The sequence below is a fragment of the Otolemur garnettii genome, unplaced genomic scaffold (genome assembly GCF_000181295.1).
Source record: "Otolemur garnettii isolate 467f Iridium unplaced genomic scaffold, OtoGar3 scaffold00034, whole genome shotgun sequence".
Lineage (NCBI taxonomy): Eukaryota > Metazoa > Chordata > Mammalia > Primates > Galagidae > Otolemur > Otolemur garnettii.
In genome coordinates this window covers 15,355,356-15,371,412 of record NW_003852429.1, presented here as the reverse complement: position 1 = coordinate 15,371,412, position 16,057 = coordinate 15,355,356, and positions in this window count along the sequence as shown.

Below are 16,057 nucleotides of genomic sequence, written 5' to 3'. Positions count from 1 at the left end.
CATGTCCAGTGTTGGGGACAGAAAGAAATAATTTTTCTTTGCATTGCTAGGTTTATGCCTGAGACCCCCAGAACAAAGGACGGATTAGCAAGAGAAAAGCCTGTACATTTATTTAAGTATTACCAAAAAATGAGAGCCTTCATAAGGAAGTTACAACCCAAATAAACAAGTAAACCCATGCACTTCTATGCTTAGATTGAATGAGTAGACAGCGGTGGGGATGTGTGATTAGAAAGGAGGGTGTGACCTAACAGCAATTACTGGGGGAGGTTCCCGAGGGAGGGGTGGTCAGACTCTTCTCTGTGTCTTCGCTGCCTCTTCAGAGGTAAAGCTGCTCGTTTTCCCCCAGGTACGGGGCAGGCACGTCTGGAAGGAGGGTCTTCTGACGGGCTTCAGAGAGCGGCTTTCCTGGGTTTTACATGTGCTTCTAAGAAAGAGAATGAGGAAGGGGAGGGACGCCCTTCTGCTTCTGCAGTTTCCTCAGAGCCACGGTGTTATGTTCTGACCTCAGTCACTGGACATCTTGCTAATTACACAATCCTTACTACCGCTACTATTGCTTTTTTTTTTGCAATTTTTTGCTGGGGCTTGAACCCACCACCTCTGGCATATAGGGTGGACGGGGCCAGTGCCCTACTCCTTTGAGCCACAGGCACTGCCCTAATATTGCATTTTTGTAACTATTGGGCAATGTGACACCAACAAATGACAGATAGGCATCAAGTGACCGTCTCCGCCCCTCACAGCTCACCAGGCTGGGAGGCTTTGGGGACGCTATTGAAGTTCTTTAGGGCTTCATGTTCATTTATAAGAGATGGAAAATAATCCAGCCTAGATCATAGAGTTTAAGAAAAAATGTAACAAGATAATAGATGTAAAAAGCTTAACACACGCAATGTCTGTTATACAGATCTAAGAAATAGCATCTACTATTGTTATTTTCCTGGTCAAATAAATAATGAATATTATTGTAATTCCACATTTTTTAATATTTGTCTTAAATATCACTTTTTATTTTCCAAGGCTTTAAAGAATAGAAAAATAAACAAAGGATTGATAATAAGAGACACTGTCACTGTGACGGTCTACAGTAATACATTTCCTGTGTCAGTGTACGCCTAGAAAACGGTTAGCTCAGTGAAAAACAAGACCAGTGGCTGTGAACTACCAGAAAGCCATGTGATCAAGTGAGAATTCTGGTGAGAGAGAGCTTAGTGATTTTTTTGGTTTAAAAATACCTGACTTTTTGAGCATTTCAGTTTAGTTTTTAACTTCTCTCTCTCTCTTTTTTCTTTAATGGACGACAATGAGGAGGTATGCTTTCTCTGCTTTAACCAGAATGGAAACCCCTTCTTTATTTACTTTTTTCTCCTTAGATGTCACGGTACTATTGCTTAGATTGCAGTGAAAGGGGAAAATAGGGAAGTAGATGAAAGGAGACGGCAATCAAATCAGCACTGAGCTTCAGGAAACTATTTCAGGCACAGAGCAAAGCCGGGGAAGCCGTGGGAGGGCAGAAACATTCTTGGACATTTGATAGAGAGGGAGCAGGAGGCTCCCCTCCTGGAGGTGAATGCAATCGTACTGGCACAGTACATCCTCAGACACGCTCACTCACACATGCAGACGGGCTGAGCTTTTCCAGAGCCCTTTCTAAAATGAACTCATCTCCTGGAGCACTTTGGCTAAAGCACAGACCGCCCCCCCTGCCCCCCAGTCCTTGAAACCGGAGCAGGCCCTAGTGGCAGAGCCCCAGGATGAAATCCTAGCATGCTAATCAGCTGCTCAATCTCACCCTTTGCAAATTCAGTGTTTGCTAAACACCTTGTGCCTACAGGCACAGCACTGGAAGGGAATGCAGGGCTGCCACCATGGATTCCACATTCTCCCTTTTAAATCCACGAGTTTCCGTTCTCAAATGTGAGCAAGGTGCAATCTGTGTGTCAGGGCCTACAAAACACACCCTGCTACAGAGGCGCTTCTGATGAGCCCAGTCCTCATGCAATCGTGGGTTTTGCAGGAATAATTCGGAAAAGGTTCTCAGCATAGCTAATTCCCACATGGATGATGAAACACAGGAGGATTTTAAATATACAAATGGTTGAAAGGAACTGCTCAAATGCATTTCATTTCCAGGATCCAGCCAGTTAATATGTGAGCACTGTTGCCAAGAAACATCGTAGCCCTCTTTCTCTCTCCAGAAATGACTCAGGTAATTGTCTTTTAAAGGTAAGAAGGCACTTGAAACCAGATCCCCCTGCATTCCCAACCCTTCAGGTAGTCTGAGAGGTTTATGATAATGATTACATTTCTTTAGTGGTTATTTATGCAAATGAACCGAGTTTTCACCACCTAGAAACATATTCACAGATGAGTGAGTCCCCCTCCTAAAGAAAATATTCCAGCCCTGCTAACCCAGAGAAGGGCTTCGGAAAATCATCACTGTTCTTGTGAGGGCAGCAAAGTTGAGCCTTCACAGTCCTCACATTTCCACTTAGCAAAGCCAAGTTTAATCCAGTATTTTAAAAATTATTCTATGAACCTAATGCTACTCAATGAATATAACAATTAAAAGCCTCCAGTGTTTCTTCCAAAATCATCTCCCAAGTAGGGAGAGACGTGTCAAAGGAAACAAAACAGACAAAAGACTCTCATAGTTAACAGGAAAAGGCCCAGAAGGGTTTCTGCTCTGAGAACAGGTGGTGGTACCAGGGTTCCTCCGGGCTGAAGGCCCCCACCCCCAGTCTGGTAATACAGGAGCACAGTGAGCAGGCTTGTGGAGAGCCAGGTCAGTCTGGGCCAGAAAACCAGAAAGAAACCTCAGAAATGATGAGGACTCCTGGCCCACTTGCTACCATGCAGAAAATATGTTTTCTGATTGGATGAAGTGTCAGACTCAGAGAACTATCATTTAAGGATCAAGTTGTTTCACATCATTTCACTCATTGGTGAAATAATCATTTAAATATATAGGAATGGGCTCGGTGCCTATAGCTCAGCTGGCTAAGGCGCCAGCCACGTACACCTAAGGTGGCGGGTTCGAATCCCCAGCCCGGACCCGCCAAACAACAATGACGGCTGCAACCAAAAAATAGCCGGGCGTTGTGGAGGGCGCCTGTGGTCCCAGCTACTTGGGAGGCAGAGGCAGGAGACTCGCTTGAGCCCAGGAGTTGGAGGTTGCTGTGAGCTGTAATGCCACGGCACTCTGCCCAGGGGGACAGCTTGAGGCTCTATCTCAAAAAAAAATAATAATAATAAAATAAATAAATAAATAAGAATGATATTAAAAATAGTTTTGCTCCTGTTCTTTCATATGCATATATTGTTCCAGGTGTTAGGACCTAGAAAACAGAACCCTAAAGCTCTGTCTCCTGCCTGGGGCTGAGCACCAGTAGCACATTATACAGGCGGCCTTTTAGGAACCAGCCACCAGCAGGAGGCTTGAGCTCTCCGTGTTCACAGCCCCTTCCCACCAGCGCATCTCCACCTGAGCCCGCCTCCCTCAGATGCTTCTCCCCTCACAGTTGTGGGAGACTGGTTCCTGGGGCAAAAAAGGTTGGGGACAACTACCCCAGAATGGAGGCCTCAGAAGCAGCCTGGAAAGGAAAAGCTTTCCTCTGACCGTCTCCCATCCTCCCATCTCTCAGTCCTATTCTCCCCAGAAGCTCGTCATAGAAGCTAGAATCCCCTTCCTCCAAGGCAGGTCATAGAAATCAGAAGCTCTGGAGAGAACACGCAAGTGTCTCCATCTTAGAAAAAGATGTCCTTTTAATGGGACTCAGGCAGGTAAGTGTGCAACCCTTTCCCACCTGCAGAGAACTGAAAATCCATAAAAAGAGCAGGGCTTTCCCCACGGCCATCTCCATAGTGACCATCCTGCAGTCACTCACGATAACCAAATGGCATCTGCTGCCACAGGAAATCTTCCATGCAAGGTGCTGGCAGGTCCACGGATGACCAGGTCTGCCCGGACATTCTCCTTGTCCACATTGCTCTCCTTGAACTGACTCATTAACCCCCTTTTCTAGCCCCTTTTTGCCCCAATGTTAAATATTGTTTTATGTGGAAATTTTAATCCATGACATTTATATATTGATTAATTATGTAGCTACGCATAGTTTGCAATATTTTTTATTGGTCTGAAGTTTTCTTTTTTAAAATTTTATTTCAGAATATTCCAGGAGGACACACATCTTGGTTACATATTTTGCTTTTGGCAAAGCAAGTCAAAGTGTGCCCTTCCCCTGGAATATGCCCCTGGCACCAGGTAGGTGTGAATGTGCCCACCCCCTACTTTTCCTTCCCACCTACTGATTGCTATGGAGTTTTACTTCCATACACACACATAAGTGTTGATCAACGAGTTCCAATTTAGCCCTGAGTGCACACAGTGTTCATTTTCCTGCTCTTATGGTACTTCACTCAGAAGAACCATCTACTGTCGTGGCCCGTCGGGCTCCTGTGGCCCTGGTCTCGGTTAGCGCAAGAAGGAACCAGGCGAGAGGTGGATTAGAAGTACAAGCTTGTGGAAGGCGGGCTAGCCCTTACTTTCTGGGTAGCCCTGAGCCACCTCCGCACCAGCCTTTTATTGAAAGGGAATGATACAGGTGAGGGGAGTAATTAACAATGACTACGGGCTGAGGGCACGGGCTCCTCCCACAAGGAACTCCTGTGGAGGAATGGCCCGAGGTCCACGCCTCAGCTGCAGATCATCTTGCTGTGATGTTGGCGTCTCCTACATTCCCCCCTCTAGTGTATTAAAGACATTTCTGAAGAGGCAAGGGAGAAGGTCTGTTGTTTCTGCCGTAAGCTTTCTGTTGAGTAAAAGAAACGAAAGGGCACATAAGCATAACAAAAATACACCATCAGAGCTAATTCGGACATAAAGGAAACTCATTTTAGCCAAACTAGGCATGGGGAAAACTTGTCCCCTATGTGCTAATCACCATTTAACCATGTACTATGGGCCGACCTATAGGGCTAATGACGCTTCCATGGGAAGTATTAAGCATCACCCAAAGCTTAGGTAGAGAAAGGGTTGCAAACTCAGACCCTTTCCAAAAAGCAGTGTAACTTTAAGATCAGGTGCCCAATGAAATAGAAACGAACCCAACAAGTGAAATTCTCTTACCTTGCCGATACCAGAATAGCCTTTACCTTAAAGCCTGTTGTTCGAGGTCTTTGTTGTCCTAATTGTCCAAGGTTTAGACGATGCCTCCTAAGCTTGCCTGGGCCTTAATATACAGCCCAAAATAAGGAAATCCTATGTCAATCCTCCACTCTGCATAGAAGCTCCTGCTGCCTCTTCAGGGAAAAGGGGCGCTGACCGTTCCTAACTGCTTCCTGCTGAGACTGGGCGGCGACTTGGGAGAGGCAGCTCGAGTTCCCGCAGAGGAGATTGATCCAGGATTTCTCCACTATGAAATCGCCTAAGCTAAGGTCCTGTAGAAGAAAGGTTAGTGAAAACAAACTTGTTTAAGGTGCTGGTAAAGTTTCCTGCTCTGTGTCGAGGCTTAATCCAGTGGGCTGGTAGCCACTGCTTTTCTTGATGTTCTATAATAATACGGGCAAAGCCTCGACCCCATTGCAGCACGTAACCAGGCTTCCACTCAGTCATATCAGGTTTATAAAAGATAGATTGTGGTACTGGAGAGGATGGTGCGTGAATGAGAGATGTCCAATGGCGTTCTGCAGCTGTCTTTTCATCATTGCTGAGATTAATTAAGAGCAAAAAGAGCTTTAGTGAGCAGAAACCTAGGACTATTATGTAAGGGGAGGAAATGAACTGACCCCTTCCTTTTAAAGTGGTAGCCAGTAAATTAGCCTTATAGGATTCCGTTCCTATGTCAGCACATGCCCGTATATGCTCCTCTAAGGGAGCGTTTTGTGCTCTCAAAGGTCACAGGGCCTTTTGACACTCCAAGTTGGAATTTTGAAACGCTAAAGCTTGGAAAAGCATGTCTCAGCTCTGGCTGGGCAACAGCCTCATCGATTGCAGTTTTTAGTCAGGCTGGAAAGTCAGTATAAGGTTCATTTCCCGACTGTATTATTTTAATGAAAGATTTAGAGACATCTCCAGGAGCCTGAACCTTTTTCCAGGCTGTAAGATAACACAGTCTTGTCTGGACTATGGCTAGGTCATTGTACTGAAGGTGATTGGGAATCCCCAGCCACTGCCCAGACCCAGTGAGCTGTTCAGATGTTACTGGGATGCCTCTCTGTTGGTTTTGGCGACTCCTTAGGTCAGCCGCCTCCTTCCACCAGGTTTTAAACTGTAAATACTGTCCGGATTCAAGAACAATTCTGGCTATCATATCCCAGTCAGAGGGAATGAGCCGCTGTTCCTGTGCAAGCCCCTGTAACAGACCTCTGGAAAATGGGGACTGCATACCATACTGTGCTACGGCCTGTTTCAAATCTTTAAGAACTGAAAAGGTGATCATATGGTGGTCAAAACGCTGGCCTCCTTGAGGGTGTTGCGGATCAGGAGGAATATCAGTGACCGTAACCGGAAAAAGCCCCAAAGTGTTTTCCCACTCAAAATCACCAGTATTACGCCCTTCTCATACAGCCTGCATAACAGAAGTCACAGGTGGTTGGTTTACATGGGAGGTGCTGAGGGCAAAACGGGGTGCTCTGAGTTAGCAGTGAGACTATTTATCTGATCTCCCAATTGTTTAATTTGTTCAGCCATAGTGGTCATAGTGGTGATTACTTGCTCATTCATATCATATGCTCTCGCTTCCCAATTTTTCTTAGGCCCAGTTTCCCACTGAACCTCACTATCCTCGCTTTCAGATACTGATTGAACATCACTTTCCTCCTCAGTTTCTACTTCTCCCGACTTCCCAAACAGAAAGTTATCCATGTCTTTGCTTATTTTATCAGACACTTTACTTATTCTGAGCACGGTTTCTTAATTTCTAAATTGGCCAAAGGTCCCACTTTCCCTGAGTGTCGTTTCCCTTTGGACTTCCTTCCACTGTCTACCAAAGGCCTCACCTACATCCGGGTGTTGAACCCTTTGGTCCGAGTCCCTGGTGTCCTGTTGTGTCCTGCTATATCCTGCCGACTTATGCCAAAATGGCGTGACCCGTAGGGCTCCTGTGGCCCTGGTCTCGGTTAGGGCAGGAAGGAACCAGGCGAGAGGCGGATTAGAAGTACAAGCTTGTGGAAGGCGGCCTAGCCCTTACTTTCTGGGTAGCCCCGAGCAACCTCCGCACCAGCCTTTTATTGAAAGGGAATGATACAGGTGAGGGGAGAAATTAACAATGACTACGTGCTGAGGGCAGGAGCTCTTCTTCCACAAGGAACTCCTGTGGAGGAATGGCCCGAGGTCCACGCCTCAACTGCAGATCATCTTGCTCAGATGTTGGCGTCTCCTACAATCTACAGTTCCATCCAAGTTGTTACAAAACATATTAGATCACCATCATTTTAATGGCTGAGTAATACTTCATGGCACATACAGACCACATTTTATTAATGCATTCATGTACTGATGGGCACTTGAGTTGTTTCCATTCTTTGTACTTGTGAATTGTGCTGCTCTAGACATTCAAGTGCAGGCGTCTTTTTGATAAAATGACCTTTTTCTGTTGAATAAATACCTAGTAGTGTAATTCTTGGGTTAAATGGTAGGTCTACTTGTAATTCTGTGAGGTGTCTCCATACCACTCTCCACAGAGGTTGTGCTGGTTTGCAGTCCCACCAACAGTGTGTAAAGGTTCCTATCTAGGCATTCACACCTGTGTCTGTTGTTTTGGCCATTCTCACTGAGGTTCAGTGATATCTCACTGTGGTCTTGATTTGCATTTTCCTGATGATGAGAGATGTTGAGCATTTTTTAATTTGTTTTCTGGCCATTTGACTATCTTCCTTTAAGAAGCTTCTGTTCATGTCTTTTGCCCACTTTTTAATGGGCATTAATTAATTTTAATTGATTTTTTTTCTTGCTGCTTTGCTTGCATTTGTTGTAGATTCAAGTTCTCAGTCCTTTATTAGATGTACAGCTTGCAAATATTTTCTCCCATACTGCAGGTTGTCTATTTATTTATTGTATCTTTAGCTGTGCAGAAACTTTTAATTTAATCAGGCCTATTTGCTTATTTTTGATGCTGCTGTGATTGCTTTGGGGACCTTCTTCATAAAGTCTTTCCCTAAGACAATATCTATAAGAGTTTTTCCAATATTTTCTTCTAGAAGTCTTATGGTTTCATGCCTTAGGTTTAAGTCTTTTATCCACAATGAATTAACTTTTCTGAGTAGTGAGAGGTCCAGACCCTATTTCAGTCTTTTACATATGGCTATCCAGCTTTCCCCAGCTTCATTTACTGAATAGGGATTCTTTGCCCAAGTGTATGTTTTTGTCTGGTTTATCAAAGATCAGAGGGATATTTGAGAAAGGTTTTATCACTGGGCTCTCTTTTCTGATCCAGAGGTCTATATCTCTGTTTTTATGACTTGTAGGATAGTTCGAAGTCTGGTAAAGTGATGTCTCCCAATTTGTTCCAGTTACATGAGATAGAATTGGCTATGTGGGGCCTTTCCTGGTCCCATATGAAACACAGAAATATTTTTTCTAGAGCTGAGAAAACTGATGTTGGTATTTTAATGGGGATTGTGTTGATTTGCAATACTGAGTGACTTGTGGAGGGGCAGGCCTGTGCGTCCACAGCTCTGACCGCTGAGTGAACAGGCAGACCTGAGAGGAGCTGCCTCCTTAGGGACCCCAAGTAGTTTGTGGGTTTTACAATTGAAACAGCATCAATAAAAGTCTAACATTGTAGAAACACACAAATGTGCATCGACCTGGTTATCTTTGACCTTGTGTCACTCACAACAACCCCTTTTCTTGAAAGTCAGCCATAAAACCTAAAATAATTCTGTATGAAAACAGGCCATAAAAGTATTATCTGACCTACTCTGTTTGACTGTAGGTCATGAGACCCCCATTCCAGAGAGGGCCTTGGCCCACACCCAGAAGGAAGGAATGTAGCTCAGAAAAGCCCGGAACAATCCAGACAGACGGGCCTTGCCGGGTCCCCTCTCCCTCTCTCAGCCTTAGATTATGCCCTTTTGTCTAATCATATTTCTACACAGCTGTCCACACTTTGCTCAGTCTAAACATAAAAATGGATGATTTCCCCTTATCTTTGGGTATTCATTCTGAAGGTTCACATATACACACAGTAAATAAATTTGTCTGCCTTTTCTGCTATTGATTAATCTGCTTCTTGTCAGTGACTTTTCAAGAAACCTTTAGGAGGCCAAAGGCCTTGGCTGCTACACAGGTACGTCTAGGGAAAGGTGTACTTGGCTTTTATACCAAAGTATATGTCATTTAGCAATTTGAAAATGCCCCAATACTTTTGTAGTTTTCTAAATTCATGTCGACTTTGTAAAACATTTCATCTTATCATTGGATTTTTAAAGGATAACACAATTTCATCATATGAATTTCATTAGAATATATTATATTTTGATTTCAAAAATGTGGCTTTGAATCCTTTTGTACATTACAAAGTGTGCATGCAAGCGGTGTATGAACCCAGGGTTTGAATTTAGTTTAAATGTGGCTAAAAGCACGAACAATGGGGAGAGACAGGCCTTGGTGTGAATCTGGCCCCGGTGTTTTCAACCCATGTAACCTTGAGCAAGTTGTTTAGGATCAACCTATCCCATAAAGGGCTCATTTTATAAAGCCTAACTCTAGAGAGATTTAAGTGAGGGAATGGGTCAACAAGACCACTAGTCAGTCAAAATTCACTGAGTATTTACTAAGTACCAGAGATCAGATCTAAAACAGAGCTCCCAAAAAAGAGTATTACTTACTAGAAAGACATGTTCATTTTCATTCACTTCTGGATCAGTCCACATGACCACCCACCACTATAAGCAGCCTAGCCCAGAAGGTAATTGGATAGCATTAATTTGGGAAAATTAACTCACCTTCAACTTTTGGAGGAGAAAGCCCACAAGACTGCTTTTAATTTTACAGATAAAAACAGTGAAGTTAAATGTTTAAGAAACTCTTACAAGGCAGCATAAGCTGCTAGGAGTCAGTCCAAGGCACAGCTCACAGTCACTATTCTAGAAAAAGTTTAATTAACTTTACTATCTGCAAAGCACCATGTAGGGAAAATGTGATAGTAAAACAAAATTAGATGTAAGAATAAGATTTAATTCCAATAATTACTAAAGTGATACTCTTATATCTGTATAATTTACATCTGAAAACTTAGTTTCAATCTACACTTCTACCAATAGTGTATGGCTGTGACTGTTCATCCTTAGTTTGGGGGAATGGTGACATTTTAGCAATACATTGGTTAAAATGTTTTAGTCTTAGTATTGTTTGGTTTTTGTTTGTTTGTTTGAGACAGTTTCTCCCTTTCTTACCCCAGGCTAGAGTGGTCTCAGGCTAGCTCATAGCAACCTGGAACTACTGAATTCTAGTAATCCTCCTGCCTCAGCCTCTGAGTAGTTGCTACTACTGAGGCCCACTGCAAAACTTGGCTAAGTTTTTTCTATTTTTAGTAGAGATCAGGTCTTGCTCTTGCTCAAGCCAGTCTCTAACTCTTGAGCTTAGCCCGCCTTGCCTCACCTAGGCTACCCCCAGTCTGCAGTGAGCCAGCCTTCACATATGCAAGTGAGCCCAGGATGACCAGAAGAACTGCCCAGAACTGTCCAACTGGCTTTTATATGTTCATAAACAATAACAAAAGCTTATTATTTTAAACCACTGAGGCTTTATTAAATATCAGTGGCTAACTGATTCATACACCGAATCTCCATATATGCATATAATTTTTCTGGATTTTATTCTGTTCTGTTCTACCAGTTCTCAGCATGTTCCTCTAGCCTGTATTTCTAGATTACCCTTCTGCTGGGGATTTTCTGCCCAATCCTTAGGCAGGTGCGGTGTGAGCTCTAGTGAATGACTGTCCTCTGCTTGGCACGCACTGTATTCTGCCACATCCCCTCATGCCTCTGGGGAGGGCTTTCTGTTTCCCCTGGTAAATATCTATTCAGCAGTGCCTGTGTCTGTGTACCACCTCAGTTCTACAGTTACAAGGACGAGCATGAAACTACAGCGTCGCAGCGCTGTCTGGACTGATTGTGCTAAAGGAACTAGAAAGAGTCATGTGTCACTCTCTAATAGGTCAAAGCTCAAGTCACTCTGTTAACCAGACACCGATTTGCACTCCCTCCAGCTTAAGAAGATATTTGGGGGACCCGGGGAAGAGAGAGATGGGGAGAAATAAGGTCTCAAAGCAGGTAATTGACAAAATGACTCAAAGATGAGGCTGCTGCTTCAATTTTTTATGTATGAAAACTGAGTATCTCTACATAAAAGAGACTTCTACGTTTTACCAAAATTTTCTAATGAATAGAAACATGTGTGTCCTGGCACTATAGCAGTCTGGAAGGCTGTTCTATTTTCAGACTCAAATTTATATTCTCATCCCTCCCTTTTTCCATCATATATAATAAAGCCAGACACCCAATTGCACAGTTTCTCATTTTATGTATTAATAAAATTGCAGCATGTTGTGAGGTTTAATTAGATAATAAAGCACTTTAAGACCTCTGCTTGATAAGTCCGTGTAAGTGAAGAATATTGCTAATTAGTAATGATTATGTACACTGTAAAACTTCCCCCTAAATGTGCAGGCACACTTTTATAAACCGTGCACAATCACTTCAGCTTTGGGTCTGTGAAAAAATAAGGACTGATGAGGACCTTCATCGTGGGATGGATGAACAATGTCATGCTCACTCTCTTTTTTTAAATTTCTATTTATACCCCCTCTTCATTTAAATGTTTAATTAGTAAGGAACACTTCCATGCATTATAATTAAATGCAAGCACAGATTCTTTACCACAAAAGAGTCATTTTCCATTCAGTTTATACAAAGTTTTGTTTTGTCCCTGAATGAATCAATATGAAAATTAAGCTGGTTGCCTGAAAGCCTTAAAAAGAAGTATCACTTTCATAATATAAGGAAGATTAAAATGAATTAAAAATCTCAAAGCATATCCTTTTAGAATAATTGCACGCTATATTCTTGCAACCCTTAAAGGTAGCTTTCCCAGAGAAAAGAAAAATGAACAAAAGAGGCCTTTCGTTCCAGTTTATCTTCTTTGGAAGCTGGGACCTGTTCACAGCTGAAGCACAATTTTTCACTTTTAATTGGTTAGCTTGTAATGGGAAGATTGTGGGACAAAAAGGAATCCTTGTTCTGATGGGTGATGGAGAGAGCCCCGTGAGCTCTGGAAGTTTGGTGGTGGCAACAGAACAAAACACCTCAGGTTTACACATTGCCTGGAATCTCTGCCAAACATTCTGACCCTTTCAGAGATGCAGAATTTGGCCAGAAATCTTATACATGAGGAATGTACTGAATCTAGGAAATTCTTATTTTATCGCTCAGTACCCATTCTGGGCTTCTGTTCCAAAGTGCACGTGAAATGGATAGATGTGTGTGCATGTGTAAGAGATTGTTTGTATCTGCAGTAAAGAGATTGGAAATTATTCCTTAAACTGCTTTTACTTTGAAAATTTTGCCTGATGTTAAATATTCCAAATCTTTTATCTCAGTATTGCTTGTAACCCTAGGCGAGAAATAGGATGAGATGAGGAAGCTTTCCTTCTGAGACTTCTGTTCTGTTAACACTTTATTCTTCCTACTTCTGCCAGGACCTTGAAGTTAAAGACATTACGACATTAAATAGATCTCTTTCTCCCACCTTGAAATGTATAATGGATATGAATTCAAACTGATGGCTCATGTTTTACCAAAGCGTTCGTATTGGTCATCAGCCTTTCATTTTGGCCTGAAGGTGTCTAACCCACACTCTTTGTTCAAAAAAGAACAAATAATTCTAGAGTTTTTCTGTGCACAAACTGCACAGGATTTAAACAGAGACAGATGGTCTCTTAATTATTACAGTGTCCCAGAAGCTGATATGTATCAATCCCACCACCAGCATTTGAATAGGAGTATGTTTTACTCATCAAACTGGGGAGGAAAGACAGTGGAAATCACCAAACTGTTAGAAAGAGGAACCAAGAGGCCACCAACTGCGTTGACGCCATATTGGTTTATGGTCATATGAACTAGGAAGTTCAAGTACAGTTCATGGATATGGGTTATGTCAAAAAAATTTATAAACAAATAGATATTCTCTTCTCCTCGTAAACATTACGTGCTTTTGTTCCAAATGTTCACATCATCGACCGATGCAGATGGTCACAAAGGATGTTTTAAAGACTTCACCAAACATTTTATTGGTGACTTTAGTTCTGTGTTTGTGCCTGCGGCATCTCAGTGTCTACTTATGAAGTAGGTTTGCAGAGCCATGGAAAGCTCAGGAAAACTGACCCATCTGTTGATGTGGAGGCAAGAAATAGAGCATGTCTCCCAAGGAAGGGGGGAAGAAGATTGTGTTTATTCTTCATGTCTAGACACTGATGTCATATTGAACTGAAGGGTCTTTTGCTAACACCTTCCTTGGCTATTTCTGAGATATGGGGCAGCTCAACTAAGATTTCCATGCACCAAGCACTGATCCCATTCCTGATCAACTGCTCATCACAAAAACATTCAACATGTATGCATGTATGTTCACAGGCCAGAGGAAGGGCACTTCTCCACACACAGGTGGAGTCCTCGGCCTCCTGCTTTGTGTTTAATGGAGTCCTCACCCTCCCTTGTGGTGAAGTCAGGCAGAGTCAGCTCTTTCCACCCTGGCTGCATGAGCAGAGTCAGCACAGATGTCTCTTTTTGGGTTGTAATATATATACTTTCTCTTGAAGGACTTTCACACAAGATACTTTTTAATTTTAAACACAAAAAATGATAACATGAAGGTGGAGAAACACGGCAGACAGGTGTTAACTTCTTGGCAGAGTTTCTCACCAGTGAGGAGATAGAGCCCCAGCCACTTTGTAGAGCTCATGGAAAGAGGCCCTGAGAAGGGCACAAGAAGGCTCTGTGGTTATATCCCCAAAACTGTATAACTATAATGTAATCACAAAAGAATTGTGGGACATATGGACTATTCCAGTGCAACTCTTCCTGGAGAGACTTGAAGAAAAGAGGATTTCCTGATGAGCACTGAAGCAACCAGCATGTCTGGTTGGCACAATTACTATTCCACACTCCACCTCACTCTCCTGTGCAGCACACACAACTGCTTTGATTACCTAGATTACTCTCATTCATTAAAAAATAATAATAATATTATCTGTTAGGCATTTTTCCTATAGAGAAGATAGAATATTGAATATTTTCCCCTTTCATAGAATCCATATGCTGACATTCACACAGTTATTTTTTATGTTTTTCTAAACCTTACAGACTTACAGAAGAAGGCATATACCTGTAAGGAAAGCTCCATCCCACCCAGCCTTGGGGGTGTCTGGCAAGATTTCCCTGCAAGAGTTTCCACGGAAACATCCCTTGGCCCACTAAAGGATGCTTGGGAGTTATCCGCATGAAGCTCTACACTGAGGGGGAAAATATCCCAGGTAGGGGAAACCACGTGCTTAAAGATTTTGAAGCAGAAACAGAAAGATCAGTGAGCTGGGAGGTTGGAGGGCCTGAAGAATAAGTAGGAAACGGCTCCTGAAGGCTCCCACAGGCACATCCTGGTGTCTGTGTTGCAGCCTAAGGTCAGTAGGAGGCCATGAGAAGGTGAAGCAAAAGGTGACCTAGTCCGAATCTGCATGAAAGTAAAAGCAGGACTTGCTTAGGTTAAGCTATAACCCACTGACTCGGAGCTGCAGGGAGGTTGAGCCATTTATACGAAAGGCACATGACAGCAGCGTTCTGCAGGCAGTCAAGTGTTGTAGGTCGGGTGCGGGAGGTAGGGAACCAGCATGCTCTATGAGAAAACAATTATTATTTTAAATGCCAAATGTGAGCATATATTCCTCAACTAAAAACCTGTAATATCACCCCAATCAGAACTCTAAGTCTTTAGTTTATATTTTATTTGTAAAGAAGAGCCCAGATTTGTGAGACCTCATTAAACCATTTCAAAACAACAAATAGAAAGAGAAGAATTTATTTGATTTCTTTGGAACATATCAAGTCTACCAGTCAGTCCCACATGGATCCGCTGTCTTAGCCAAGAGGCATTTTCTAATACCTGTATTTAAAGAATACTGGCCCCTGCTTATCTTCGTGAAACCAGTCCCTGGTGCCAAAAGGGTCGGGGGCCACTGCAGCAGGGTGTGCTGCAGTGATGTGAGCATGCTTCAGTGTGCTTGGATTTTGGTATTCTAGGGCGGGGCGGGGGGGGGGGTAGAACCACCTGCTCTGGATGCTAAAGGACAATTGTACTTATATTTGGTTGAGTATTGTCCCCTCAAATTCACGTCCTTCCTAGAACCTCAGAATGTAACTGATCTGGAAATAGGGTCATTTGGATGTGATTAGTTACAACAAGTCATGCTGGAGCAGGGTGGGTCCTTATTCCAAAGGCACTGGCGTTCCTAGAAGAAGAGGAGAGAAGGCCACGTAAGGGAAGAAGGTCACAGAAAGACAGAGACAGAGATTGGAGCAATGTGTCCAAAAGTCAAGGGCCACCAAGAGCTGCTGGCAACCACAAGAAAGTAAAAGCCAGCAAGGAAGGGCCCTCCCAGAGCCTTCAGAGGGGGCATAACCTGCCGACATCTTGATCTGGGTCGTCTGGACTCCAGGTAGAATAAATCCTTCTATTTTAAGCCATGCAGTCTGGCTACTGTCTTCCAGAAGCTCTAGGAAGCTGGCACAATCCTAAAATCAGGAAACTACCTAACTGACCACTAAGAGGAACTATTAGAATGGTGGGGTGACTCGAGGTAGCTCCCAAAATAATTAAAGAGAGTGAGAGCAAGTAAATTTTTAGCAAAGAAGGAAAAGTTTATTTTAATGGCCTAGAGAGTAAGCTGGGCCTCATTCTACAGACGGCAGACACTGTGGAAAGTGCAGCCTCTGGGTTTTATACACTATTGGAGGAGTATCAGCTGCATCTTGAAAGTCTCCCAGGGTCTTACTTAACTCC